Source organism: Taurulus bubalis, assembly GCF_910589615.1.
Source record: "Taurulus bubalis genome assembly, chromosome: 16".
NCBI classification, from domain to species: domain Eukaryota; kingdom Metazoa; phylum Chordata; class Actinopteri; order Perciformes; family Cottidae; genus Taurulus; species Taurulus bubalis.
In genome coordinates, this window is record NC_136604.1 from 3,832,824 (window position 1) to 3,839,041 (window position 6,218).

Consider the following 6,218-nt stretch of genomic DNA (forward strand, 5'->3'; position numbering starts at 1 on the left):
CCACTCCTCCGTCAGTATTTCTGTTTCTTTAGGTCAACTTCTTCATCGCGCCTCACATCTTTACGGCACATCTCATCTGAGCATATTCATGAGCAGCATCCTCACGTTGTACTTGGTGAGATATATATATTTATATTGCGAGTATATATTCTCTCAATGAACATCACATTTTCAGTAATGCTGGAGGAGAATATTGTAGCGTTATTTAATTCACTGCTTCATTTAAAAAGCCAGAAAAGAAATAAAAAGGTGTCTGTTTGTGAAAAGAAAAACCAGATGAACCGCGGGACGTTTCTTCGAGCGAAGCAGGAAGGAAATGTCATAAAGAAGCGTCATCAGATGTGTACAAACACCACACGTGTCCCACAATCGACACACGGAGAACAATCCTCTGGTGTCCGCGGCTCCGTCGTGTTTAATTAAACCTGCTGGAGGGGAGCCGGGGTTGTAACCTGCGCTCTTCATCGTGCTCGTGAGGAAGAAGATGAAGAAGAAGAAGAAGAGGGCGACGACACAGAAGAAGAAAACGGAACAAACAATGTGCAATTAAACTGTAGTAAACAATAGTTTTTTGAATCACTTATTCATACAATAAAACTGAACATGCCCAACAAATAAATGTCATATTTATTGAGACGTGTGGAGGACATTGTTTTAAGTGTATAATGATAATATAATAAAAAACAGACATTCTGACTTCTGAATGAATCGCAGCACGGTGGCGTTTGATTGGCCGTGATGCTGAGCGTCCTCTCTGAGCGTGAGATGTACCGCAGGAACACGTCTGTGTTTAGAGGAGTGAAACATTTCTGCCAGACTGAGGCTCAGAATACAAATTCGCATCCAGCTCGACTTATCTGGTCAAAAGCACCTTAGTTCCAAGATTTCTTTTTTTTTCTAGATTTTAAGCCAGTGGACCAAATAGGATCTTAAAGTCACAAGGCGTCCGTGCAAAGCCAATCTCTCCGTGCTGCAGCCCCCCCCCCCCCCCCCCCCCTCCTCCTCCTCTCACTGCAGGTTATCAATCGGTCCCTGTGCAGCTTGGGCCGCTGCATCGGTGAGACGCATTTCAGACACATTTCAGGAGGATGCTGTTACCGTGTGCGTTTTAGGGAACTTTGCGGCCGGCCGCAAATACAAAAGGTTTCTCACGCCATTCAAAGAAAAACCCACCGGGCGAGTAGAGGAGCGAGTGGAACGGTCCCGTCCCAACCGATCTGGAAATGCCCAGACAGCCACATCTGTAATCCCAGGCAGAAGCTTCTGCAGGAGGAGAAGAAGACGGGCCGCCATCATACTATTTGTTTTTTATTTCAGGCAAAAACATATTTTTTTATGCACACTTGTGAGATTTAGCTTTCATAACACGTCATCTTTCAGACTGCTGGAAAGAAAACAAACTAAAATACACATGCAGGTGTTTATTCTAATACTTTGTCTGTTTTGTGTCTGTAGATTTCTCCTAAATTCACCAAAAGGTACCATTAGATAATTTTTGATTTAAACATGACATTTCATAAAAAATTGTTGTTTTAATATAAGTAATTAACTGGGGAGGTTTCATGGTGATATAAGTATATTTTTAACCTATTCACCTGTAGAGTCTTCATAATTAAAAGAGGTTTTCTCTCAATGAGTTTGTTCTGATCCATAAATCTCCTCCAGCAGCTCTTATGCAGCAGACTTTATTCTGAAGGTTTCAATACAACATTGTATTGCTAAAAACATGGAGAAAGGGGAATTCTCATGACAGTATTTTCAGTTATATATTGAGGGAATAAAAGAAATCCCAAACTCCCTCTTTAAAAACCTTTGACTCTAATATATCAACGCAATTTTAATTTTGAACCTGCAAGATAACGCCTCATTTGCAAATTCAAACTTACATTTTCAGAAAACTTGTACTACCAAAATAAATCAAAAATAGTCTTCACGTAATTCATCAATGGTGAAATCTATTCGTACATTTGTACCCTATTCACCTGTACACTCCCCTTTAATAAATAATACAACACATGTGAATACAACCAAACTGAAATGTGAACTCCTCATCATCACACACTACATGATGGAGGAAGGGCGAGGGGGAAATAAACAGATTTTAAGGATTTATTCAATACCATAAATAGGGATATTCAAAATAATTTGATAATCAAGGCTGAGTCTTTCTTTTCTAAAGAGAAAACATTTTTGTGATTCTCGGTTAGAGACAATGAGCAATTTGAATAGCCAGTTCACTATTTGGGGAATTGTACCTTTATGACATATTAATAATTAACAGATTGAATGGACAAAATACATGTCTGATTAATTGGTAAATGGAACTTGTAATGTTAGTAGCAATGAAGACTGAAATTAAATGAATTAAATCCACCTACTCCAGAACACACATTTAAATACTTGCACTTTTTTAAAATATAAATAATACAATATATATATATATATATATATATATATATATATATATATATATTTTTAAGCAACCTCGTGAGCTGCGTGTGTGCGGAGGAGGAGGAGGAGGAAGAGGAGGAGGAGGAGGAGGAGGCTGCTGCTCGGCTTACTTGATCAAGGCCACGGTGAGGATGGTGAGGAGGAAGACCTTCAGCTCGTTGGCCATGCGGCCACCAGGTGGCGCTCGAAGCCCTGCGGCCGCGGGTCGGTCCTCGTTTAAAGCCGAGAGAACCCAACTCCACAGGCTCAGAGTGTCGTGGCCCTCGTTTCCCCAGGAAGTCGTAGTAAAGACGTGTATAACGTCTGCTGTGGTGTAAACACGTAACGGCCGTGAGGAGACAGTCTGTGGCGCAGGAATCAAACCTGTGACCTCCGCAAGCTTTTGCTTTTTGTTATTTAGTTCATCACGACACTAAACCCCCGTTTGGTTTGGCCGCCATCGCTCCGTAACGGAGCTAAACTAGATGACACTGTAGGGGGCGTGGTCAGGTCAGACCACTTCCCAGCATGCAACTGTTTAACAGTATATGTAAAAGAAATGCCGCCCAAATATCTATTTCCTATTTACATCAAATTCAAACCATCTTTTATTTCTTCAAAATAATAATGTATATAATATATAATATTAATATAATGTGTCAGCTAGTACCAACCCACTTCAACCAATAATATGCAACTTCTAGTGACAGGGAGCCGTGTGCCCCGCCCACTTTTATAGCGGTCCAATCAAATACAGAAAAGGCCCACGACAATATAACCATACGGTCTAAATAATGTATGTTCTGGTTTCCTAGCATCGCCCTATAACTAATACATAGCGAAAGCTAGCAGCACGATGCAGTCGGAGACTTGTTTCAGGTTGATACACGATCATTTTGAGAAATACAGTTTTTTTTAACTGCATATTCATCTCTAAGATGTAAAGACTTTCACTTAGTAGTAGTTCAGTATATGTATATCACATATTTAGTAACGCTTTTTTAGAAACCATTTAGTTACATGCATGTGCATCTTTTAATTGTTTAAGTATCTTTAATTCAATATAATAGAACTACAAATGTTGCAAAAGAGCTAAATTACAAAAACAGTCCTGCACTTTGTGATTTGTGAAGTATCCTGTTTCACTTTCTGCTTCCTCTTTCTTTCCTTTCTTTTCTACCAGCTGTTTTGATGGTTACATATCTGGTTCTGGGGGTTCTTCTTGACCTTAATATAACTTTTATTAGATGGGAAAGAAATCACTTTCCCAGATGCTGAAGCACTGTCTGCCATGAGCAGAGCCTCATCACCTGCTGCTGCTGTCCACACACACACACACACACACACACACACACACACACACACACACACACACACACACACACACACACACACACACACAGCCCCCTCTTTTCTGGTTGCGGTCTCAACTCTATTGCCATGGAAACAGCTAAGATGCCGAGCATAGGAGAAGTGTGTCTGTGTGTGTGTGTGTGTGTGTGTGTGTGTGTGTGTGTGTGTGTGTGTGTGTGTGAGAGAGAGAGAGAGAGACTGTGAAGGTATAGAAAAATCTCCTGAAGGACACGCATAGATTAAAGGTGAGTGTGTTTTATTGACCCTGTCACTGAATACTTACCTTCTCTCTCACACACACACACACACACACACACACACACACACACACACACACACACACACACACACACACACACACACACACACACACACACACGCTGTTCACACACACATGATTTGACATGATACAGTTCATCGAAAAAAAAACACATGTTTCTCTTTCCCCTCTTATTTTTTCAAACCCCTTTCCTCTCTCTCTCTCTCTCTCTCTCTCTCTCTCTCTCTCTCTCTCTCTCCCCCCTCCTTACATCAATGAGAGTCTCTATTTTTTCTCTTTTTTTGGGACCCCTATAGGAGGAATCCAGCACCCTAAAAAACGCCTGACTGTTAAAGCACGGTCTCTCCATTGAGCCGCACCGGGCTGCTTTCCCTCTCTTTTCCCCCTTCACCTCGCCTGCTTTCCCGTCTGTGTCTCCCTCCCTCCCTCTCTTCCTCCCTCTCCTCTCCTCCCTCCCTCCCTCTCCTCCTTCCCCTCTCATTCTCTCCCCCCTTTTCTTCCTGCCTCTAAAAAGCCAGATGGGCCGGAGCTCCTTTTCTTCTTGAGGCCCGGTGCACGTGCCGAGGACACAGGGCCTCACAGCGTTTAATTCACAAGCTTTAAACGCCTCCTTCTTTTAACCCCCGTGACCAACACCATCACCCCTCCCTCCCTCCCTCCCCCGCTCACTCTCTTTCTGCTTTCTGTCCTCTGTGCTCTATATCTCTTCTTCAGTTACACTCTTCTCTGCTCTGCTTTGTTCTATTGTTTTGTCAAGTTTCATGTGTTTCTATTTTCCCTGCTCTCTGCTAAATATGTTTATTTACTGTTTTTTACAAAACTGTTCTGCTCCTTTTTTCCTCCACAGAAACATGTGTGTTCGTCCATATAGAAGCTCTGCGTCAGTCTCCCTCCACTTTAGTGAGCTTTTATTTGATGAACTGGATATTCTCTGAATACATTCAAACCGTGTAAACTCATCTCCTGAGGAAGATGTTGAAATATGATCAGACAAGTTAATTCTCCTTGTCGGTTAGTAAGTAAAAGTAAAAAAAAAGATGACATCAGCAAAAACATTCAAACCACATTCTGTAAGGAGAGGATGGAAAACAGTTTCTTCATCGTGACATTCAGGAGGAGAAAATTAAGATGGAGGGATGAAGAAGTCGCAGCTGAGTGCCTTGATCCACCTGCAGACTTGTTGGACCTCTTCCTCCTCCTCCTCCTCCTCCTCCTCCTCCTCCTCCTCCTCCTCCTCCTCCTCCTCCTCCTCCTCCTCCTCCTCCTCCTCCTCCTCTCTCACGAAGCCACTGAACCCACAGAGAGATGCAGCTCCACATGAGCAGTGTGTAATGGAGCTAATTAGGTTAATTAATCAAATGGTGGAGAGTGAATTACATCAATCAAGGCAAGAGTCCAAGAGAGAGATGCTTCTTCTTCTTTTTCTTCTTCTTCTTCTCCTCCTCCTGTTTTCGGCGCAGCCCTGGTCCCGAGACCAGGTCACCTGAAGGAAACTGCTTTATTTAGCGCCGTCTGACTCCTAATAGTTATTGAATGTGGTCAGTCTTTATTCGGGGATTATTCGGGTTAACGTGGGAATAATGAGGTTGCCGATCTCGAGGCGGTGTTGGGGGGGGATCGATGGACACACTGAGTTAATTATGAGAAATCAATTAAAAGGAGGGAGTAGGAGGGTGGGGGTCGGGGTCTCTCTCTCTCTCTCTCTCTCTCTCTCTCTCTCTCTCTCTCTCTCTCTCTCTTTTCGATCGTTTCTCCTTCTCGTACTAAAAATGAGAGGAAACGATTTATGCCGGCTCCCTTTTTTCTTTTCCACCATACGGGCTCTCTAGTTTGTCTCTAGATGTTCTGGATTGTTCTTCTTTAAAAACACGACCAGCACCAGAACCAGGTCCCTCCCCTCTCAGTTCTGTCTGAGGCCATGATGACGTGTGTTTGGTTCTCGCTCCCCAAAATGTCGGCTGCAGGTAAATGAATGGAAATCCCATCGGCCAGGGATGTGAACACACACTCGTGCGCACGCGCACGCGCGCAGGTCAATTGGATTGTCCCCCTGATCTTATGGGTAAACAAACACACACTCCATCCAAAAACCTGCTGCCCACCCGAACCCAGCGCGCGGAGACAGATCCACGCGGACAGACGCACAGAAGCCATT